Genomic DNA, 25,500 nt, shown 5'->3' with positions numbered 1-25,500 from the left:
GTTACAGTAATGGGGGGAAAATAAAGGTCAATTCACAATGCAAACAGCCACCTAGGTTCTGATGTCCAGGATCGAATTGGTCTACAGAAGCAACAGGCTTCTTCTCTAAGCATCTCAAGGCCCTGCGTGTGAGAAATGTCTGGTCATTACTGAGTCCATCACAACAAGAGACCAGAGATGACCGCTGCATTGTCATTAAGGTTCATGAGGGTTGCCAGATGTGCCTTTTATTAAATCAAGGCTCATATCAGCTACAGTGCTGGGAATCCTGTCTGCAGCATTATTTTAAAAAGTATTTATTAATCTTCATTTAAGAAGATTTGTTGGTGGGTTGCATCTATAGCCTGAGGCAACAGGGTGACCGATGCACCTGTGTGGAGGGGGGAGGTATTCTGTCCCAGAAGTTTTGTGTTGGAGCTATGTCCCTTGCAAACAGGGCCTGCATTGTAGAGATGCAGAGATAGATGAGGAGCTGGGGGAAGGACAGACCTTGTCCTGTCAGAACCCATTAATTTCCAGGGAGGCCCTGCTGGTCACTCTGCTACAGCTACCTCCTACTTTCCACCGTCTTGCGGCCCCACAACTGTGTGAGGGCTCCGATTGGCCATCGCCGCAGGCCCAGGTCCTATCGGGGCCCTTGCGTGCAGTCGCCTGCGTGACCTCGGGAGGCTCAGACAATGTTCTCTCCTCTTGTTCCTTGTTCTCAGCGTGCTCCATTCCCTCTCTCTAGCTTGCATACTTTCATGTCGTTGGCTGTTTAGACTATAGGAAGTGGTTTAGGGATGGCTTTTAAAACGAAGGGACCGGTTCTCCGATGTCAGGTGTGTTGTTTCAGCCGGCGCTCTCATGTGAAAAGCCACAGCGCTCGTGTTGCCCTGGCTGATTAGCAAGATGAAACGCGAAACCCACCCCGACTGCCTCTCATGGCTTTATTACTGGAAGATTAGAAAACGGCCGGCTGCATTTGCACACGTTTCTCACACTTGACTGCCAAAAATGAGTTTGCGGTGCGCACATTGCTTTTTGGAATCTTCTTTCCCAACCTCCCCTCCTCTTCTGGTTTTCCACAATAAGCTTATTTTGGAGCAATGTTGGTCCAGGGGTAGGTGGAATGTTTTCTGTGCGGAGAGGCCGAGAGCCTTTTGCTTGGTGACTTGGGTTTGGGTGTCGACAACAGTCAATGAAACTGTCAACCAATCATCATTCCAGAGCAGTCCACCAATTTAGCATCTTTTCTCTTGTTTGTCATCAGCCTGTGGACTGCTGGGCCATCTGCAACCATGCAAACATCTTAATTGACTGATGCAGCATAAGTCAATTCAGTTCTATTCCAATACACCATTATACATATTGTCATGGAGCTCGAACTGACATATTTTTGATTTGTTCATGTTTAGTGTTGAAATTATTGTGTTTTCTTTGTGTGGATGCATTGATTTTTTTTTACAATTTTTTTATAAACGTTTTTGCCTCCTATATGTGTTAATGTTGAGAGAATTTAGTTTGCAAAATTAAAGCCCTGCCTGACGAAAGTTGTGGACTTAAATGTTTATCATACACCCTCATCCTGACCCACTTAAAATCAGTAGGTACAGGGACAAGTCCCCCCCTGGAGCAACTTAAGGTTAAGTGTCTTGCTCAGGGACACAATGGCAGGAAGTGGGGTTTGAACCTGGGTCTTCTGGTTCATAGGCGAGTGTCCTACACACTAGGCTACTACCAAAAATATTGCGAATAATGCTTAGCATTATGTTGTTTGTTTTTTCTTTGCATAGCTCTACTTTAATCCCACAGATCATGTTTTCCAGCAAGTGAAAGTGTAGTGATTGTCATACACAATTGTGATACACTTCAGCACAAACGAAATGTGTCCTCTGCTTTTAACCATCACCCTTGGTGAGCAGTGGGCAGCCATGACAGGTGCCCGCGGAGCAGTGTGTGGGGACGGTGCTTTACTCAGTGGCACCTTGCTGGATTGGGAATCGAACCGGCAACCTTCTGATTACGGGGCCGCTTCCTTAACCGCTAGGCCACGGCTGCCCCTGCAAATTAGTGTCTTATAGTGCTGCTGGAAATAAAGCCTGTTTTTTATATATCTCAGTACCTCCGGTGCAATCTTTTTATCGTCTTACCATGCAACATTTTTACAATATTGCTGTGTAGTCACACGCTTCTTTTGAGGAACGAGAGTTTTGAGAACAACTCCGCTTGGAAAGCAAGTTGTAAATTCTAAGCGTGGAGAGGTGGGTCGAGGTGATAATCCCACACTGCTTAATTTTTCTGTTCTCAGCCTCACATGATTAGGAAAAAAAGGCGGCGCAGGACAGGAAGATTATGGCCTGAGACTCCTGATGCGTGTGGGGCCAGAGAGCTGTTCCCATGAGCCAACGCTGCTAGTTGCTGTTTTTAGAGCAGTTGCTGTCCTGTTGTGCCATGGCCCTCATTGTATTTGCTCATTAGGCTGTATCTCCAGGCCGAGGCGCTGTACATTAATGGGCTTTTGTGAGCCGCTTTTGTTTCCCTCTCTATGGTTTGCTGAGTGTGACCAAGAGTTTATTTCATGTTTGTTAAAGCCATAGCATCAGTTCATTGTGCTTTGTGAACATATTCTTGTGTTGCATTGTGCTCTGGTATGTAGGTTTGTGTCGAGGTGACGTTATCAGCACAGTGTCTTCATAAATTGTATGGCAAATTTAGAGTAAATTTAAGTGAATCTGAAACATCAAACTGAAGTGGTCCAGCCAGATGAAACTCTGCCTATTGTGATCATCTTAGCAGTCTTATGATCACACTGCTGCCCAACATCCCTGCTGAATCCCGGAAACGGCTGGATGCGGACCCCAGTGGCCCCGACCGGCCTCCGGTCACTGCAGCAGGAAGAAGGAAGGACTCTGTCACAGGGAAACAGAGTGGGGGGCAGGGATGGTGAACACAGGGCCGGCATGCTGTTTGCGTTGGACTGAGGAGATAAGCACAGTCATCCTGTGTGTGTGTGTGTGTGTGTGTGTGTGTTGGGGGTAGGGCTATATGTTGGTTGAGGCCTGGAGATAATGATGGAAAAGGAACTGCTGCCTCAGCAGAAAGCAGACACAGTCCCTCTGCGACTGGAGACCCCTGCCTGCAATCTGGTGGGGGCTTCTGCTAAAACCTCAGTGACCCCAACTTAATCTCTGTCCTGCACTGTCAGCTGGGGTAACTAATGCATGTCGGGGGCAGAGCTGTGCGATATGGCATAAAATTCATATTGTGATATAAATTAAAGCATAGGCCCCGGACTGTATATACTGCAGTATATATAATTTGAAGTGATTGTCATTGCAGAAACACTGTGTCCTCTGCTTTTAACCATCAACCTTAGTAACCAGTGTGTGGGGAATGTGTTTTGCTCAGTGGCACTTTAATGACAACTTGGCTGTTCAGGGTTTGAGCCGGCAGCTTTCTGATTACGGACCAGCTTCCTTACTTTAGGCTAGCACTGCCCCATTTGATAAGTAAATTTTAATGTAACATGTCCATAGCAAAGTCACTGTGGCAGGAAGTTGTATAATATACTTTTTACAGATACATCAACGTAGAGCATAACCATATACCAGATAATACGATATATGACCAATTTTACTGAAAGTGGACTTTGTTACACCCATAAGGCCAGTGAAATACCAGCCCTGGTCATTACCATGTGTGCAGTCGGTAGCACTTGCCCGATCGGTTCCACACATATCAACACTGTTGAAGACTACTTTTTTTTTTTGTGTGTGCGGTATGATTAGTAGGCCTAATTCAGGTGCTTTATTTGGTGTGTACCTGGGTCTGGGCTGCTCTTATTACATTTGTGTACTTTGTTGTGTAAGAACCAGGAAGCGTATGCTTCTCTTCTCTCTTCCCCAAGTTCCTGATTGTGTGTGTGTGTGTGTGTGCATTTTAGAAACTCCTCTGCACACCTGATCAAGCAGAGATTGGGTGTATTTTGGCAAACGGGGCTCCTTTGCTGTGATTTACGGCATCTCTGTGTATGTATGTGAGCGTGAGGTGGTGCTCAGGGATACCTCTGGCCAGGAGGAATAATATTATAAGAAGCAGGCATAAGAGTCTGACTGATGACCTCTGTAGGGTTCACCCTCCTAACATAACATCATGTTCTCAGATCTCTGTTAATCCAAGTCACCCGGTCCAGCCCACCCCCCTCCAAAATATCTCAGCATGAGGGTGTGTCCCCCCTCTTTTGGCCCCTTGCTGTTTCTCTATGCTACTCTCTGTTCACACATCTACAAGTTAATGTTAACACAGTTTTAGCACAATTCCTGCATTTGTATAGACTTTCCTGCATGTCTGTGGATCCAGAAAACAAGGAGAACCTATACTGACGCTAACCAGGCTATAAGTGCACACAACAAAATGTGTCCTGTGCATTTAACCCATCACCCTTGGTGAGCAGTGGGCAGCCATGACAGGTGCCCGGGGAGCAGTGTGTGGGGATTGTATTTTGCCTAGTGTCACTTGGCGGTTTGGGATTCGATCTGGCAACCTTCTAATTACTGGTCTGTTTCCTTATCCACTAGGCCAACCACTGTCTGTAATAACCTGAGTGAACTGTTAAGTTGTTTAATTGTATTAAAAAGTAGGTCTGGATTCAGTATTGTTTAGCCATTAATCACTCAGTCATTGTGACATGGTGCAGAAACAGGTGCGAATGCACTCCTGACCTCAGATAAGATTTGAGACACGTGGATCACAGGCAGATCTGCAGGTATCTCTGAGCCTCTGGTTGATTTCTAGTGAAGACAGTTTTACACTTTTTTTTTTGGTTAAGAACTTACTCCTGTTTTTTCTATGTTTTTATGTTTGTGTTTGTTTTGTAGACATATTTGTCATACAACATGCTTTTAAAATGTCTCTCCTCCCAGGTAATATATAGTGTGGACCAGGCTGTGTAAACATTTACCCTGCAACCATAAGCTGCCTTTGCACGTTTCAGACTTGCTGTATGCGACAAGCAAAATCAGTCTTATCGTCACTAGGTGGCTGGTCAACGGTCAACATGTTTATAACAATGCAAGCTTATGTAAGTGCGTCAGCCAACAGGGTCTGCATTGATTTCCTGGTGAAAAGTTGTCCCAGGGTGCTCACAGATGCTTAACTTTTCAAGTTAGTCAGCATGGTTAAGAGCAAAACTCACATAACCGAACATATTGTTTATTTTACTTAAAATACTAACTAAGTGAGTGTCCTATACACCCAATAAGTATACTTATTGACTGCCAGCATTCGGTTTAAGTAAATAAAACTATAGTAATATAAGAATTGACCTGCCTACCGCAGGCCTCTGCATTGTTCATTGAGTCGTGTCACATGCCATGTCCGGCATTGTTTCGTGGCCGTTTCACACGGGTGTGCATGAGTCCTGCAAGGTTAATAGTTTACAGTGTTTGTCCAAGCGCCAATTCTGGGAAGTGTGCATCGTTATTTATTACAGTTGAAACAAAGTGTTGAAGCTGTATTACCCTCGACTGGAATGTCTCATCTCTTCATGTCCTGTGTGATCTGCCTTGAAATCAAAGAAAGATATCGAACTGCAGACGAGTGTAAATCTTGTTTAACTGGCCAGTTTTACTCTACCGGTGGTGCAGCGTCTCTTTATGATTAATGAGCACTTCGGTGAGCGAGATCCAGTCTCATCAGGGCTGGTGGCCTTGTGCACAAATCCCAGACCTGCAGTAAATGACGTTGCAGTGGGAGCACACAGTAAATATCACCAGCCATACAACATCCTCCGTCTCCCGGCGCTACCGGTGTAACAGCCTATCAGCGGCCTTGATTTGGCGCGGGTAAGCGCTTGTCGTGGCTGTTGTGCTGCATGTGTGCGGGGCCCTAGTGCCCTAAGGCTCTTCCTGTCCTGAACAGGTTGGTCGCGATCTGCGTGTTGCACCTGTCTGTTTTGTGTGTGTGGTACACAAAGACCAATTATGTACCCGTGTGCCCTCGGGGACTTCTGGTGAAGGCACAGGTTCTCAGCGGCCCGGCTCCATTTTTGAGTGAGTGTTTTATTTGAAAGCGTGGGGGTGGGCGGTGTAGTAATCCATTAGCAGCGTAAAGAGTCGCCCGACAGGCAGAGACTTTAGGTCTATTTTTAGGTCTGCAGGTGGGAACGTTTTTGCTGAACTCAGAAAATGGAATCAAAGGGTGAGGCCACCATTGAGCGTCAATGCGGTGCTACTTTCGGCCTCAACGTGAACTCTGAGATCATGCATGCTACACCAGTATTTGCACAGAAAAGGGAAAAATCTCCTGTACTCTTGAACTCTTGGCAACACATGGAACAATGTAGAATTGAAAGAATTCATTGAGCAACTGATTTTAAATAAAAAACAAAAAAAATCCTCAAAAGCTTTGTTTAATGCACCGTGAATCTATAAACACCTCCTTTTATTACTCATGGAAGATTATTGCTGTTGCGCAATGTGCTCATGCGGTGGATGCATGAGTAGAACGAGTGATTCAATGTCAAATGTGAAATGGAAGGGAGATGATAGCACATTACTTTGTGGAGAATTCAAAGTGCAAAATTTACATTTGCAGCATTTTATCAGGCACCCTTATCACAATGAGCAGTTTACAATCAGTAGTTACAGGAACAATCCCCCTGGAGACACTCAGGGACACAATGGTGCTAAGTGGGTCTTCTGGTTACTCACTAGGCTACTTCCACCCAAATTTACTCCATCCCTCGTTTAGTTATTCTCTGATATATTCAAGGTGTGGCCAACGCCCAAAACTGGAATCCAACCCAATAAAAGAATCTAGAGGTGTGGTTTATCACCACTTGGTCATCATAAATGGTTTTCTTGTCACATGTGGCTATATCCATCTATATCCAACTATTATCTTTTGGGTGCCAAGACCCTGCTAGGCCTTCCCCTTGTTCTAGGTTCTTCCACAATAGTTAGTAGAGGTGTGAACTGGTCTCATGATTTAATTCTATAATGATTCTCGAGTGTCTCGATTATCAATGCATCCCATACATTTTCTACATTACTTCACATGATTTTCAAATACAATAGTTAAGGTGTCATTCACCCATGTGGACGCTTTGATTTTCTATAATGAACAGAAAAATAATCACTGTTCAGTACGTGCTCATGTGACTCCAGAAAAAAAGGGAAAACACCTGCTTCAGATGATTGTTAGGTTTGCATTTTCACTCAAACAGTCGTGCTCAACAAGCTTGCCGCAGGGCTTAGCACAAAAATATACATGGGTTTCAAAGCTCCTGGTAATACAGTGATGTGTTGTAGATCTCAGGACATTCAGAGACTGATAAGACCACCTTTTCCTCCATTCCTGCTTTGTGTGTGTGTTTCAAAGGGGCAGACTGAACACTAGCCCGCTTTGAACCGCCACCAGGAGACATGCCAGTACATCAGGAGACGTTTAGGAGGCCGTAGGAGGGCAACAACCCAGCAGGGGGATCGCTACCTCTCCCTTTGTGCAAGGAGGAACAAGAGGGGCACTGCAAATGGCCCTCCAGCAGGCAGCAAATGTGCATGTGTCTGCTCAAACAGTCACAAATAAACTCCATGAGGGTGGTATGAGGGCCCAACATCGACATGTTAGGGTTGTGCTGACAGCCAAACACTGTACAGCACATTTGGCATTTGCCAGAGAACACCATTGGCAAATTAGTCACTGGTGCCCTGTAATCTTCACAAATGAAAGTAGGTTCACACTGAGCACATGTGACAGATATGACAGAGTCTGGAGATGCCATGACATAGTCTGGAAATGATTTAATTTCACTCTGTTGTAGTTTTGTCTTGCATTTTGTCACAGTATAAGAAAGTTACAAGGGTTCTCTAAAGAGGAAAGTCTTAAGCTGCCTTTTGAAAATACTCCGCGACTGTGCTGTTCTGACTTCAAGGGGAAGTCCATTCTACCACCTAGGGTCCAACATGGACGAGTCTAGATGAGTGTCTTCCTTGTACCTTCAGTGGTGGAGGGACCAGGTGAACAGCTACAGTAATTCAGTCGTGAGATCATTGGGGACTGCACAAGTATCTGGGTGCTCTGTTATGTCTATTGATAAGGGTGGATACGTATGATATTGTAGAGTAGCAATCTACATGAGCGGGAAAGACTTGTGATGTGAGTCAAGAAGGAGAGTTAGTTGTCAATAGTTACTCCAAGGTTGTGTGTAGGAGGAGAGATCTGTGAGCCATGACTGTTCTAATTTCCAGACTCTTTCTGCTGTGTGCTGTACATTATGTGCTCCTGATGTGCTGAAGAATCTGCTGGAATGAATATTAGTTCAGTTTTTGGTGGGATTGAGTTTTAGATGACATGTCAGTTAGACATGAACTTGTGTCATCGGCTTGTGTGTCATCGACAGTGGTAGGATAACCCATGTAAGGAAATGACCTCACCAAGTGACCTCATGTAGAGGGAGAAAATGAGAGGACAGAGTACTGAGCCCTGAGGGATGCCAGTGGAGAGTCTGCATGAAGCAGACAAGGATCCTTTCCAAGTCACTTGGTAAGACCACTCAAGGTAGGAAGCAAATCATTGCAATGGTTTGCACCCGAATTCCAAGTTTCTTCACAATAGACAGAAGTGAAGTTATTGTCACATGTGATACACAGCAGCACAGCACACGGTGCACACAGTGAAATTTGTCCTCTGTGTTTAACCCATCACCCTGAGTGAGCAGTGGGCAGCCATGACAGGTGCCCAGGGAGCAGTGTGTGGGGACGGAACTTTGCTCAGTGGCACCTTGGCGGATCGGGATTCGAACCGACAACCTTCTGATTACGGGGCCGCTTCCGTAACCGCTAGGGATCCTAAAGGGATAGTTAGGAGAGTCTTGTGGTTAACCTATTAAATGCTGCAGATAGGAGCATAAGGAGATTAAGAACAGATGATAGCTTTTAGGATCTGGCCGCATCTAGCTTGTCAGAAACAGCCAGCAGGGCCATCCCGGGGCAGTGGTGGCCTAACGGTTAAGGAAGCGGCCCCGTAATCAGAAGGTTGCTGGTTCGAATTCCGACCCGCCAAGGTACCACTGAGAAGGTTGCCGGTTCGAATTCCGACCTGCCAAGGTACCACTGAGGTGCCACTGAGCAAAGAACCGTCCCCACACACTGCTCCCCGGGCGCCTGTCATGGCTGCCCACTGCTCACTCAGGGTGATGGGATAAATGCAGAGGACAAATTTCACTGTGTGCACCATGTGCTGTGCTGCTGTGTATCACATGTGACAATCACTTTCACTTTCACTTTCAGTTGAATGACCTGCTCTGAAGCCAGACTGATCTGGGATCTAGGAGGTTGTTCTGAGACATGATTGTAGACAGAGAGCTCAGTGACTTTAGAAAGAGAAGAGACACTGGTCGGTAGTTGTTTGTCTGCAGGATCAGCAGGATTCTTTAGAATTGGAGGAACCCTGGCTGTTTTAAAGACAGCTGGTACATGACCAGGTGTAATTGAACCATTTATGATGTGAGAAATGAAGGGGATAAAGTCAGAGGTCAGATTGTTTGGAGTATTGTGTAGGGGATTGGATCCAGTGGACATGTGGTTGGATTTCCTGTAGATATGATCTGGATGATTTCATCTGATGTCAGCTTTGAAAATTGTTCTGCCCAGGCATTGTAGGGAGGTCCTACAGGCACATGGAGGCCACACACACTACAGAGTCTCATTTTGACTTGTTTTAAGGATATAAAATTAAAGTTGTGTCAGCCTGTAGTGTGTTTTTCACTTACATTTTTAGTGTGATTCCAAATCTAGACAATGTTCCGTTGTTTAATTTTTGTGTGATTTTGTTGTCTGCATATTCAACTAGGTAAAGAACGAAGTATTCAATAAGAATATTTAATTGATATTTAATTTAGCAGTGTACAAAATGCACATAAAATATAAAATACAATGAATTGAATAATTAATTGAAAGTGAAATGATTGTCATTGTGAAACACAGCACAAATAGGGCCCTATGAAATCTATTTTTAGTTTTTTTCTGAATTTCATTATTTTTTGCTAAATTAATTTTTTCCATTTGAATTCTTCTGAATTCTGAGTTTCTGTTATAAACATATGTATTTATTTAAAAAACTATGTGATTATGGAGTGGGTGGGGAAGAATAACCTGCAATATGACATTTAATCACTGTTCAACAAAGTGCTTGGGTATTTACTGTTGGCTTTTGTAAACCCTTTACGTGTAAATAATATGTGGATTTCATGCAAAGAACTATATCACAATATTACATTCTTCCATTTGTAATAATAAAAAAAAAATTCACGTTTGACCTCAACATAAAAAAAAACAGCAAATAAACAGACATGGAATATAAAAAAGTTCTGCCCACTTGCATAATGAACCATGTTAATAAAATCTCATTTTGAATCAGCTGATTTGTTGCTTGACTGGCTCGCACTAGATTGCTTCTTTTCTGTTTCTGAAATAAGTTATTAACTGTAAGTGGTCGTCACATATGTTGTTACAAAAGAGTTGTTTTTCCGATTCATAAAAAATAGTTAAGGGTATTGTTTGGCTCTAAACCGCATGTGCGGAACTGATCGGTCCAGATTCGGGACTGAGAGCCTCTTTCTCAGTGCTTCCTTGCTTTTACATTGTACTGCACAATTCCACGTTTCATAGTGAATGCCGTTTTATTGGATTCCGCGATTCCGTCCGCATTTTCTGTATTGTGGAAATCATAGGGCCCTACGCAGCACACTGCAACACAACAAAATGTGCACTTTTAACCATCACCCTGAGTTGAGCAGTGGGCAGCCATGAAAGGCGCCCGGGGAACGTGTGTGTGTGGGGACGGCGCTTTGCTCAGTGGCAAACATACCCGCTAGGCCACCACTGCCCCTGGGTTAATAGAATTAAGTTAGTGTGTTAGACTTTCATTATGCTTTCAATATGAATGATCATTCCTAACAGTACTTTTTTACCGCAACGCACTCTGTCATTCCTGCTGAAAAGCATGTGGAAAATGTTTTGTTGGAGGATATGCTGGCAGCTTGCATGGCGGTTAAAAAGAGTAGACATTTCTGGAGTTTCTGCGTAATGTAGCTTGTGCTTAACTGTTTTCCGGGTCTGCAGGGAATCTGTCATCGCTAATCTGCCGAATAACTTCTGTCTGGAATAATCCCACTGTCCCTTATGTCCCTCTGGCTTGTGTTATAGCAGCACAGGTTTGACCAGGGCTTGAAAGGTGTGTGATGTGTTTTGATGTCTTTAGGGCCATGGAGGTGCTTGAACATGGATGAGAAGTCTCTACTTCTGACTTTAACAGAGATCAAAGTCAGCACGTCTTTTGAGATTCTTCTTTTAAGTTTTTTTTCTCCTTCTCTCTCTTCTGTCAAACTCGTCAGTCAAACTTGGAAGAACATTCTATTCTAGAGTTGAATGTTGCCTTATGGACCAGGAGCAGGTGTGTGCGTGTAGGAATGTGTTGGACAGCACTTTCTAATATGATCTTTTAAAGTAGAGGAGAGGTCTGCCTTCCCAGATGGGTGATCCGAGTGTTTGACTGCAGAGCTGATGTTCTGATGAACCCAAATGTTGGGTTACTCCGTTCAGCATTTGCTGGCTCAGACGTTTTTTGCAGGATGTGGCCAGCAGAATCCTAATTATAATTAGCATGCAAGTAATGGGATTTAAGGCTCAATTACAGCTATTCTCCACAAGGCATGATGCAAACGAAAAAAAATCTTCATTTGTGTTCTCATCACTCTAATTTGTCACACTGTTTCTATTTCAGCAACTGTACATCTCCAAAATGCTGTGATTGTCCAGATGAGCAATAAATAGGCACATTTGTGTTGTGAAATTGGAGCTACTGGGAATAAAAGGTTTGTACTAGATTTTTTTCCCACATGGTCAAGTATAAATATTATGTTTTTGTATTTCTATCTTTTTCCTTTGGTTCATTCTGCAGTTCAATCAGGTTAGTCTAGATCTTGGACATTTTTGTTGCAGCTAAGCATGCGACCTAATGACCTTTCAGGCTGCCTGCAGTAAGCCTGTTTTTCTACCATACTGCTGTTTAATGAGAATCTGAGGGTCAAAGGTTAAAACTCAGAAATGTCAGTGCCCGCTTTAGAGAGTCCTAGCAGGAGGCGCCCTGTGTCCAAAGCTCTTTCTGGTTTGCTTGATGTTAAGTCATCAAGCACAGTCGCTACCCTGCGATCTCTCATTAGCCTGGGTCTCTCTCCATTTAAAAATAAAGTAGTACTTTGCAGAATGTTCTGGCACGTACCTCCATGGAGCTGTGAATCCAGTCCTGCCCCTCAGCCAGTGGAGTTATCAGACTTCACGCTGAGTGTTGGTTCTGGTTTGACTCTCCATCACTGATAGCTAGGCCTGATAATGGCCAACTGTGGGTAAGGTGTTGTGTGGTATGATAATCTTTTGGAGATAACTTGAGCTCTTGCAGGCCATGGCTAGAGTGGAAAACTTCTTTCACCACTATCTTTAATTTTTTATTTATAAAGGTAACCTAGCTTTTAGGTAACCCTATGTTCTGCAAATGCTCTACCTAGATAAATATTTTCATCTTTGACTTTTCAACATCTTTGTTGTAATGCCAATGTTATTTCTTATTTTCTTAGTATTTTGCTATTTTATATATTTACATTGTTGGCTTTAGCATGCTGCTTCAGTGGGACAGACCCTGCCAGTTTCCAATGGTAAATTCTGTTAATGTCAGTATGTGATGAATGATTTTTGTTTGTTTGTTTGTTTGTTTATTTATGTGTTTGTGTGCGTGTCTCCTCTTCATTAAACCCATCACCCTGAGGGCAATTCACTGGAAAATGAAACCAAAATGTTGTGTAACATTTTCACTTTTACTTGTCCTAATATTTAAGATGGGTACTCAGATAATGTGGAACATTTCATTTCAATGTATTAAAAAAAAACTGAAGGCTTTTTGAACCTCTCTAAATTTTCAATGAAATTCAAAGCAAATTATCATAACCCAGACATTCAGTTTATATATGTTGTATTGAATAGTGCATCAGGCTTAATTAAAAAAATCATTCAATGAACCACATTTTAACTCTTAGCACTGGCTATCATGTGTTAAATTTAACAGCTCATGTGTAGGTTTTAGACTAGTGTTGTCCCGTGCATCACACCATCTTGGTCATTTGTGTTGCATATGTTGGTATGGCATGAACATTCTTTTATTGAAGTTTTGACACCCGTTATTCATTGAAGTATTTAGTTTTTTCTGAATGCTTATAGAGTTCACAGAATGTTATAGTGGAAGCTTGTTTTAACAAGTGAGACTAGTTTTCAGTGTCCCTTGCAACACATGCACATGGCAAGTTTTCAAACTGCTTTTGTCATAACTTTATATTGATCTAAGGCACAAGTAATACATATGTCATACATGTTCATAGTTCTGACCAGTAGTTATAAGGATAAAGGAACTTATGTCCCTGTTGTGAACAGTGGGCAGCCATGAAAGGTGCTCGGGGAGCCATGTGTGGGGACAGTACTTTGCTCAAGGGGACTTCAATGGTTATGAAAAAATTACAAGTTCACTTCCTTACCCGCTTGGCCCCACCACATCCCCTTTTAGTGGTCCTTTAGTGGTTCCCTTTTATATGCTCATAATGTATATATTACATTGGCCAGGAAAAAAAAAGTCATTACAGTGTTGAGCTCTGGTGAGTTTCTTTTATTAGATAGGTTTAAGGTGCCCCTTCTTAAGCAGATTGGTTGATTCCTGATTCCATGATTGGTTCAGGTTGGCCTTTCAATGGAGACTGGCATTATGTTCTTTTTTTTTTTTCTCCCGGTGGTTTTGGGAAATTGGTATTCACTCTCTGTTCAGCTGTGGCTAGACCAAGGCAGAATGTCCAAGGTACTATTTCTTTTGGTAGTTCTGGAGTCTCAACTGTGCTGAGTAAACATGCAGTGATCTGTGGTTCCTTTAACTTTTTGGAATATATGCAGGTTATCCTTTGATAGCAGTTTAACGAATGTAGCAAGTGAACCAGGTTGCTAGACAGACGTCTGAGCTGATTTGCTCCCTGTTGTGACTGAGAGGACAATGTGTGTGAATGATTGAACAGGCGTGTAAACGATGTCCATGCCAGCCAGTCCCCTGCTGACTTCGTTCTTCGTTATCCGGGTCTTCAAGCCCTCTTCCCTTTTGTTGGACGTTTTCTTCTGCTTTGCTGTGGAACTTCATGTCCACCTTCTTGGTGTTTAGATAGTTATGGATTTGGAGAACAGTAAATGTCTGAACACTGAGCTCAGAGAGTGACGTGGACCAAGCTTCTGTAAAAGGCTGCAATTGTAGGGTGCGACTGGCGAATTAGGGTGCAAAGAAAATTCTCAAAGTAGACATGTAATTTTAGCCAAATCCATGCTCACATCTTGATTAAGCGGGGTTCTCCAGTTCTGCTGCAGTGCTGAGAGTTTGGAATTTTTGGCAGAAGTATCTAATATATCCCACAAGGTTCTCCATGTAAGACCATCTCCTTTGCTCCTTTACCTGTTCTTTTATCCATCCTTCTCCTATGAACTTTTGCTCACCCCTTCTCTTTTAAACCTGATGTATTTTAAATCACCCCTCGTTCCCGGTTTGCAGCATTTGAGATGACGAACGAGGTGATGAAGGAACGTAATGCAGGAGCTCGATGCAATGGAATGAGATGATGTCATATGCTGTCTCCCACGGGCAGGCCCTTATCTCACCTTTTCAGATAAACATGGACATGAAACCTGTCCCACATACTGAGCTGAACTGTGGACCTTTTGAGGTGAAGTGAGCACAGCAGTGAACTAACTGCAGTTTATTCAAACGCGGTGAGCGGCTCTGGCACACTTATCCTTAATACACTGACCCATATGCTTTTAATACAGAACATACGCCAGTGAGCTGGCATGAGCTAAAGCGCTGAGACATGCAGACAACTGCATACAGGCATCAGAATTAGACCTGGTGTACCCAGCTGCCACAGAAATCAGGGTTCAAATCATATAATACAGTTCTTACAGTCATTACAAATCTGGAAAAGAATTTTCCAGCTCTTGAAAAGTTTTGGAATATGAAATAATCATAAAGTTATGGAAAGTTCATTGAAATGTGATTGACACATGAATGTATAAGTACACTTTTCTCGTGCAGTCTTACAGGAAGTGTTTTTCTATGTTTACGAATGCAATGTTTAAAACTAGCACATGTATTTAGTACCTTTGCTAGTGTTACGTAGTGAACCACATTGTGGTATTGTGTGCATTGCTTCCATACTCCAGTACCTACGTGTCTTTGGCAAATATGACAATATTTTGGTATTTTGGAAATTTCAGAGAACTCAGAGTAAGTCATGAAGAAGAACCCTGATTAAATTATAGTAACAATTTCTACATATTTTAGTGAATATTTTATTTCCACGAACACCTAGGAAAGCTATTATTCAACTTCAGACAAACTGGCACAATGAACAGGAAGGGCATTCATTCACCCAGTTAACACAATGCCCTGGCAGGGGCTAACATTGAAAAACCTGACATAAACATGGCAACTGCGAACATAACAAAAAAAATGTGTGAACACATTGATAAAAGAACTGCTTTCTGGAACAAATTGTTGCGCACTCAGGCTAGCCTTTTATGGTGCTGTTTGCCCACAGTGTTGCCGGGGAGGGACGAGCGAAATGTCTGACTTCTGAATCACCTTGGTCCCACAGGGCTTTTATCAGTGGGGCTACACGAGATATGTTGGAGAGGAAAACTCTTACACCCTGCCCTGGTGTGCCCTACTTAACTTTTGGTATAGTCCAGAGTACAGTAACGGCAGGGGAGTCCTGGTTCAACCTCGACTGAAAGCAGACAAGATTGTGGACAGTCGAAACGAGTCATTTGATTGGCCTATCTATCAACTGTAGATGCAGTGGATGGTAATTGCTGATAAGGCTTCTGTTGAGTCCTTTTTTCACTCCGTATTATCCCAGTCTCCCAGATTATTGATCCTGAAAATGACGTGAAAATTAGTGGAAATCTCGCATATTTCTAAACTCTAGGGCTATTTAAAATAGATTAGGCTATTAAATATATGCTATTAAAGAGAGTTTTATCCTAGTATTGTAGTGTTTTCATGTATTGTCCTACTGTTGTGTTTTCCTATAACACAAATGCCCGGTTTAATACAGATTATGTTTAATTAATTTGGAAAATGTATGTCAGCTCGCTAATATTAAGGTTTTGGAATGACCTGTCATAATCCTTGCTCAACACAAAATGTATCACAATTTTTATTGCACTGAATTTAGTTATGTTTTTGAGACTACAGTTAATGGTTAACATGAGCGTCCCTGAACTGGTGAGGCATGGTTTCTTCCTTCCTGTTTTTTTTTTTTTTTCCCCTTTCAAATAAAGAGCAAAATGAAATGGCGTCAGTGCAAATCACATGCAAAATTTTCCACAATGTTAGAAATGATTATGCAATACTTCTAAGTGAGTAGATGCTCTGAGGAAAATTTTTCTTTATGGCGGATGACCTAGCCCTAATGTGGGACTATCAAATTAACATGTCGTTGTCTTATTTCTCGTGGAACAGAGTTTGCAAAGAACATCAGTTCTCAGTTGTGTAGCCTGTAATTTAATAGTTCACATTGTCTGAAATGACTTCATCATGACTTTATCATTTAAACAAAACAAAGCGTGTTATAAGTGTCACAAGAATGTGACTGGAGTGGATCTTTATTCATTATGGAGGCATTCTGACCTCAGATCAGTGTAATTGACTCCTGTGGTCACCGCTGTTCCATTCTGAAGGCCAGTATTTGCATATTGAGGAGTAAAAGTAGTTCCATTGGATTTCCTGAGGCCAGCCTGTCAAGTCAATTTCTTGTAACATAAGGATTGGGTGATAAATTATTACGATGATCTTGGATTGGAATATTATTTAGTTTATTTTTTAATATTTTCTAGCATTTCTTAGTTTGTGTGTTGCAAGATTTGTCTTTTTTTTCTTTCTTTTTTTTTTTTTTTTCCTTTTCCTCGTCTTGTGTTACTAAAATCTATAAAAATTCTGGCTATTAAAGCAGAAACAACATTTGTTGTGTGTTTAATATGTGTATGTCCTCTGGAAAAAATGTTATCTTGGTAGTTTCAGGAACATGTCTGAGAGAACCCACCCCTGCTGTAACCTGGCAAGTCTGTGCCCGCCCAGCGATGGCCCACTTGTTCAGTATAGAGCCTGGTACCAGAGTCTCGTTGGGGGGTCTCAGCAGGGCACAGAGGAACTGGCACACTCACGTCTGTAATTAAAGCCTTTAAGGACACAGCGGATGTTCAGAGCGACAGGAGAAATCAGCATCAGAACAACCGAACCGCCAGTTCCCCCATTACTGCCTGCCCCCGACAGGGCATCAGGGCATTAGTGAGCAGAGTGTAAGCGTACCCTGCTTGCCCATTCAAAAAAATTTTTTTTAAAGAAATGTTCTATTTTGTTGCCCTTTCCTGTGTTCATTTTTATTTTTCCACCTTTCAACTGTTGCCATGATGCTGTTTTTTAATGATCCTGCTACTTTAAGGCACATCCATATTAATTGTCTTTCTGTTGATTGGTCAACTTATTGGGGTTTGAAAGGAAGCCTTGCACACAGTTGTTATTGAAGGCTGTTTGGCTTGTAGCTTCAGAAAACTTTCCACGTTTTTTTGGTATCACTTTATTATTTCATTTTAAGCACTTTGCAAATCAGCCTTTTTTCCAGACTGTCATCCAACTCTGTAATCATCTCACTTCTGAACTTCCTAATTGGACCCTTTCCTTCTGAAATCCGAAAACACAACGTTTGCCTCAGACGTCTTGAAAGATTAAGCTGTTTCAGCTCAGGATCATTAAAGTGAAACAAAGTTGGTGTCTGGAGAGATGAAATAGAACTTTTTTTTTTTGATGCTGAAGTAATCGTTAGATTTACATAAAGGTTTCTTGATTGTTCAATCATCTGAAGTCTGTAGTATGGGAAGATTTGGAACTAGCATAATAATGTGGAATTTAGGAATCTGTTCTTTCTGATCTGATTTGAAATGAGTTTAGCAGGTTGGGCTGAAGCCTCTTCTTTTACTAGGGCACAGGGCACTCTCGCCCCTTTGACCCTTCCCGTAACTTCACTCTGTCATTTTAGCACCCCACCTGCTCTTGTCCATAGCCCGGGAGAAAAGCAAAGGTAAGACCCCTCCTGGGTGTCATAAATAGTCTCACTGCTGTTGAGAATTTTAGTCATGGTGGAGGATCACCTCTCATCTCTGCTAGGATGTCTGTCCAACTCGTGCCCATGGCTGTAGAATTATGGCTACGTTTTCTGTCCCAGGAGAAAAGGTTTTGAAGCTCAATGTTATGTTCAGAACTGTACATAGTCACATGTTCCTTTCTTAAAAACCTGGAAGGTAATGAGTGTTGAGGTTGGTTATGATTTTATGCAACTTCTGAGGAAAATTCCAGTCGCTTGTAATAACCAGAATGGGTACATTTAACATCAATCGAAATGTTCATTGAATACAGTGTCTTTACAGCAGAAAACAAACGCGAGATCATGAACAGTAGAACAGAAATGTTTTAATGGTTATAGACCATGTGTGTACTATATATTGCATTAATACTGCATTTATATGATTGAGTTCTGCTTTGTAAATCATGAAATTGTGGATAAATGCTCAGCAAAATATTGCATAATGAAGAATCATCAGCATGATTATGACCTCGCAAGTGTATTTAATAAAATATAAATACATGCAGAGTACAGTCGTTCTCAGACCAGCAGAGATATTTGGACCTGGCCTCATTATAGTGTGGAGTTTGCAGATATTTATGTTCCAGAGACCTATAAATCCTTTTACCAAAATCCCTGTGCAGGATCAGTCCAGGGAAGAAACCATCCCTCACGCCCCATTATTGTGTAGGAACGTTGCTTTTGAAGCTCGTTGTGATGTTCCGGTTCCTCCTTTCTGTTCGTCCTCCACGTTTTTAACTCACTCACTCACTCACTCCCTCCCTTTGGCCAGGTCGAGTTTTGTCAGATCCCACATGGTGCATTCTTCTGGCTCTACTGTGCTGGCTCTGCCTGGTACAAGGCGAGCAGACACACACAAACACACACACACACACACACACGTTGTCTCTTCATCATATAGTCTGTTTGCAGTCCAGCTGCATTTATTTATTTTTTTTTCCAATTTAGCATCATCTCAGTTTCTTTTCATATTCAAATAACATGATCATATTGTCTTAAAAATAGTCCCTCCAGCTGCATTATTTAATATCCTTAAATCGGTGATCATATTATGGAGAACAGAACAGGACAGGAGAGATATGTTGTCGTTCAACAACTCATTAAATCATAATGGCGATTTAGAAATTACAAATGATAATGTTCTCCATGCCTGGCTATTTTTGACTAACTTTGCGAAGTGCGATTTAATATGATTTTAGTTCGACAAACATGTTTGCATCTTTTTTTTTTTACTGAATGTAAAATGTCTTTCCTGTTTAGTTTGCTGATTGGAGATTTTAGTTGCACTTGCTCCTGCTGTAGTGTGTGTGTGTGTGTGTGTGTTTTAAGGATTACTGCAATTTCTTCATTCATTTTTTTTTTTTGATTGAGGGAAGCAACCTGATTTTCCGGCATGATGGACACGCTTATTATTACTAACCAGCCTGAGCAGAGTCATGTGTTTTTCTCTCTCTCTCTCTCTCTCTCTCTCTCTCTCTCGCTCTCTCTCGCTCTCTCTCGCTCTCTCTCGCTCTCTCCTCCCTCAACACTGCAGTTATATCTGCTTCTCTTGGACACTCTCATAAAGAAAAAAAAAAAAAGTTACATTGAAAGATGGGTTCAATGATCTGTTAATTTTGCCGCACTGTGTGTTAGACTAGGATTGTGGAGTTTTTTTTGGATGGGTCAGGTGTTTGAGAGAAGGAGCGGAAATGGGCATCTGATCTGGGAGGGTAAGTGCTTCCAGGTGGCTGTGGTGGGGGGACGGGTGGCTTCACACTGGGCTAATAGAGCAATCAGCTGCACTGCGCCGCCTCGGTAGCAGCCGGCGGATGCATCTTTCTCCACATGTCTGGAATGCATCAGCTCTAACCTGTACATTCAGGATTCGACTTACTGAACATGTTCAGCAAAAATAACATATAGATAAGGGAAAAAACAAAAATGGGATAAAATTCTCTGAAAAATGAGAAATGAAGTCACCAGAAAGACAAATACAATAGAAAAAGGTGAATTTCAGATGAGTAGCAGAAAGAACAAAGTCTCTGATCTGCTATAGAACAACTTATTTATTTGTTCATTTCTTTTCACGCAGGATAGATCATTATAATTGTGGTATGGGACTTGTCTGTGTTTGGGTAGTGTTAGCAGAATTTCTACAACCCAAAATGTCACAATGTGTCATGGACATGTCACAGACAAGACCAATATTACTGAACATAACATGACATGAGCATTTATCTTAACTTGTTTTAAGAACAGTGTGACCTCAGGCCAAGTCATTTTTGTAGTCCTTTTTTTGTATGAGTGGTGTAATTTAAATCTGCCTTGGCGGTTCCACTGGTTTCACTGCAGTAGTAGCAGCTGAGTGCAGGGTTACTTCGGGGTGACCGTGAATGAATAGGAAGAGTTTTAAAAGTGACCTGGGTTCTGGTTCAGTAGGCGCTGAATTGAATTTCTTCGTAAGTAATGCCAAAGGAAGGTGGTCATGTTTCCCGCTGAATCACTCTTCTCTCACCAAGATGTCTCTTTTTGGGTGTGTATGTGTGTGCGTGTGTGTGTGTGTGTGTGTGTGTTAGATTAGTGAACAGCGCAGTCATGTATAGCCAGCTGCCAATATCTGCATTGGTGGAATACACAGTCCATGTCTGTGTTTGTGGGAACAGTTGTTTTGAAGTTTGAGTTTCTCGAGATGAATGAATAATTCAGTGTTTTAGGCTCCCAGTGAGTACCTCTCTGTAGATCAGGTGACCAGAGAGACATGGTCCTGAGGATCACCAGACATCAGTCTAGTGACTACATTGACCCAGGGGCAGTGGTGGCCTAGCAGGTAAAGAGACGGACCCGTAATCGACTGGTTGAATCCACTGATCATGGTAGAGTCCCCACACACTGCTTCCCGGGTGCCTTTCATTGATGCCCACTGCTCACCAAGGGTGATGGTTAAATGCAGAGGACATATTTGTGCAGTCACTGTGTGCTGTCTTGCTGTGTATCACAATGAGAATCACTCCACTTTCACTAGTGTTTATTTAACTTGAGAAAAGTGGAATTCACTGTCATATACATACATATACAATGCAGTCTGTTATATATAAAATAACAACAGGCTGCATTGCGCCATTCAGTATCAGCAGTGGTCTTGCCTGTACGGTGGTAGTAGCCTAGTGGGTAAGACACTTGCCTGTGAACCAGAAGACCCGGGTTCAAATCCCACTTAATACCATTGTGTCCCTGAGCAAGACACTTAACCTTAAGTTGCTCCAGGGGGGGACTGTCCCTGTAACTACTGATTGTAAGTCGCTCTGGATAAGGGCGTCTGATAAATGCTGTAAATGTAAAATGTACCCGCTCAGCTTACCAGTGCTGATATTCAGTGGTCTAACGCAACCTTCTCGTTGCTGAAATATTTATGATTGACTGGTGTCAGTTTTAGCTTCTACGATTTTAAAAATAGTTCATTCTATGCCTTTAGCTGTTGGTGGTGTTGCCTAGCAACGTCTTTTGGTCTACTTCATAACAACGTCAATAAGGTAGAACACACTCCTAGAACTCCCTTTATGCATAATTAAATCATTTAAGTCATGATTTTGGTTTGGGAAATACATGGATTGTAAATGGAAGTCCAGGGTTCAGTTTTCCTGTTGTGTTAAGGCTAGTCCTGTAGACTGAAAGAGAACTTCAATGAAACTGTCCATTCTGAAATGCTGTTCATTTGGGACTAGTCTTCACCCATGAAAGGGAAGCTGATTGAATGTAAAATAATCCCTACAGGTATAAGGTATTGATTTTACTTTCCTATTACTTTTAATAGAATTATCATTAAAAACTAGAATATAGATTGTAGCTAATGTCGGTTGAAGTTTAGTAGCACAACACAGCTGTGCTTTACATCTAAGAAATCACAAATAATTTCAAATAAAATATTTCAAAATGGGAAAAAAAATACTCTGATTAGTAAAAAGCAACATAGGCTCAGGTAAGATTGCAAGCGAACTAGCATAATAAACAAGTCCAAGTAAACATGAGAACTTTGATATCTGGATTGGCCCCAACAGAATGATTTGCAGGACTGGACTGCTGAAAAGCCTGCACTGTTTTATTCTGAAAAATAATAAAATATACATTTCATTGCAGCTTTACTATTGTCTACTATTTGTTGCTGTGGTGGTAGTAGCCTAGTGGGTAACACACTCACCTATGAACCAGAAGACCCAGGTTCAAATCCCACTTACTACCATTGTGTCCCTGAGAAAGACACTTAACCCTAAGTTGCTCCAGGGAGACTGTCCCTGTAACTACTGATTGTAGTCGCTCTGGATAAGGGCATCTGATAAATGCTGTAAATATAAATGTAAAGGCTGTGTATCAGTTTGCAGTCATCTGTCTCGTGTGAAAAAGGCCCTGTCGACTCATCTCAGCCTAATGAAGCTGGCTTGTTAATCACGTCTGTGTAAGTGAGGCTGTTGAGTTTCTATTTTACACACGCATTAATTTTCCTTTGTATTTTTTCCACTTTTGAGTGACATGCCATCCATGCTGACCTTTTCTTGTCTTTGCTCCTTGCTGCTCCACCATGGCACCGTCCTTTGCACTTGTCACAGTGCAAGTCTGATTTTACAGCATGTGTCATGCTACTTCCTGTAACATAACTCCCTGGCCATTCCTCCAGAGAGAAGCAATTGTCCTGTTACCTGACCGAGAGGTTTTTAAACACAAAAAAAGAGGGCAAACCGGCTAGACCAGCACGGGCCGAGTCAGAGCAAGGTCTGTCACTGAGGCGGTTCTCTCACTCTGTGTGTGTGTCTCTCTCTCTCTCTCTCTCACTCTCTCACACTCACACACACACACACACACACACAGGGAGAGAGAGAGAGTTATGTGTTTACAGACAATGCCTGGCCTTGTTTTAGGAATGAATGGCATGGTGCTGACTGTACAGGGGGCATCTCTATGGATGGCAGGCCTGTAGATTTTCAGCTTTCAGTGTGTGCAAACTCCTTACAAACCATCTCTCTGCCACGATACATTATCACTTAAACATGTTATCACTATGCCTGTATGCATTTTTAATAAATGTGAAATGAGCATGGATATACACTAGAGGTGCATAGAGGTGAAGGTACACTTCACTGGTCTCACGATTCAATTCTGATTTTCAATGCCTCGATATCGATGCATCGTGATGCATCCCATGAATTTTTTTACGTGGTCACATGATTTTTTTCAGGTACAAGTTAAGGTCTTGTGTATCTGTGTGGACTCTTTGGTTTGCTACAATGAGCAGAAAAGCTCTGCATGTAGTCCGCACTCCCCTTGTAACAGTCATAATAACTGGTGTACTTAATGCCAGTATATAAACTTAACTGCACGCCTGGTTCAGATGTCCGTGGCATCAGGGACTGAACACAACACATTTTTCTGCCCCTTGGAGAAAAACTAAAGCAGCTCATTACCCGGAGCATTACCCGGAGCAGCGCTGTACTCCGATCAGGCTCGTAGTGACTGTACTCAGTCACTACCAGCACTACTTTTTTCATCGCGCCACCAGAAAATCACCAAGCAACGTCATTATGATCTAATCAATTATGTTCTGCAGTGCACCAATGCAGAATCATCTGCGTCTTCATTGCGATGCATCAATTTTGATTTATTTCAAGTGCTTAAATTGCATTTTTTTTATAATTAAGGCCTTAAATAAAAAATGACTAGTAATCCTTAATTGCAGAATTGAAAGGTCTTAAAATACTGCAGCCTCAATAAATCAAATGAAACAAGCCTTCAATCTGCCAGTAATCCACGGTCACCGCGCACTTCCGGGTCTAATAAGTGCATCACGCGTATGGGAATGACCTAGCTTCTTTGGTGCCCTGTGCAAGGGCATTTTTTGGGCATTGTCCATCATGCTACGTCCATCCAATAATGCTACGTCCAAACAATAGAACATTTTTGTAATAATTATATATTATTCATATATAAAACTATTTTAAAATAGCATCTGGCACTTAGATTCTCGAGAAACAGACCCTTTGACAAATTTAGTTGACCCTGATGCAAGGTCTTTAATTTGATGAAAGGTCTTTAAAAAAAAAAAACCTTATTTGGGCTGTGTGTTGCCCAGCCTGATTTATAAAGTGTGTGTTTGTCCATTTAATAATATAATTCACAAGGCATGTCAGTTGCAATGCTCCAGCAGTGTTTTTTGGTAACTTTTGTAACTTCTGCAGTTCTACTGTGCTTATCTGATGCAGGTATTTTGGTTGTTGTTGAAGTCTGTGTGTGTGTGTGTGTTGCTGCTTCCGAGACAATCTTGCATCGCATTTCACACACAGGAAACAATGGTCGTTCTTGATTTCAACCAAATGCTCTGTGATTGGCAGAGATAATTAGGTTTGTCAGCTATTAATTTCCTCATTCATCGGCCCGCATTCAAAAGCATGACTAATCTAATCTGATCTTATCTCAGTAGTTTCATTATCTCCATGCTCCATTTGAACCACCTGTCACCGCTCCCGCCTTTGCTTTTAAGTGAACAATAAGCACAATACTAAGATGTTCTGGTTAAAATAACCTACTTTAACAGAACAGTGCAGGGTGAGGGTGGATGTGGATGCAGCCCCATCCACACTGTTTCAGATCATGACTTCTGTTCCAGTGAATTTTACAATTCAGTGTTTACTGTGGCTTGGTGAAATTGCACTAAACAGTAGAAGAAAAAAGGACAGCAAGACAGATTCACCAATACTGTAATTATTATTCCACAAAGGAGACAATCTTTATGGAAGATGATGATGAAGTGGACTGCTTTGTCCATTTAGTTATTCTACTTCAATACAGGCCATAGCCCATAGGCAACAACTGAAGGCTGTGGATCTTTTTGATGGAACGTTCACACAGAGCCGGCACCTGGTGTGTTGGGAGTTTTTCTGGTCTGCAGAGAAGTGTAGACGTCCAGGAATTAGTAGGGTGCTCCAGCTGATGGGTGACCTGATAAAGCAATGCACACACTTTCAAAGGAGTTATTCTACATTTTGTTGTTTTTTTGGGTGCAGGAGCAGGTTCTTTCCCCGGTGCAGACGGAGCTCATGTTTGTGTTGGAAGTGAACGGGCCTGTGTGGTTTTGAAATGTGGGGGGTATCTATGTCTTAGAGGGCTTGCTGCGTGTACTTGCGGTTGAGACTCTCTGTGTGTGTGTGTGTGTGTGTGTCCGTGTGTGTGTCCCCGTGTGTGTGTGTGTGTGTGTGTGTGTGTGTGTGTCACAG

General features: G+C 42.1%; 1 protein-coding gene across 17 annotated transcripts in view; it reads left to right on the top strand.

The window, feature by feature from the left end:
• Window positions 1-25,500, top strand: part of afdna (afadin, adherens junction formation factor a) — an 87,087-nt gene that overhangs the window by 6,472 nt on the left and 55,115 nt on the right. The window contains exon 1 of one of the 17 annotated variants that reach the window (XM_029002162.1): window positions 19,862-19,971. The exons of the other annotated variants lie outside the window; for them this stretch is intronic. The gene's annotated coding sequence lies outside the window, so the exon portion shown is untranslated. Of the gene's footprint in view, window positions 1-19,861; window positions 19,972-25,500 lie in introns of those variants that run through there. 17 annotated transcript variants of the gene reach the window in all.

Source organism: Denticeps clupeoides, chromosome 14 (assembly GCF_900700375.1).
Source record: "Denticeps clupeoides chromosome 14, fDenClu1.1, whole genome shotgun sequence".
Lineage (NCBI taxonomy): Eukaryota > Metazoa > Chordata > Actinopteri > Clupeiformes > Denticipitidae > Denticeps > Denticeps clupeoides.
This window is presented reverse-complemented; position numbering and strand designations above follow the sequence as displayed.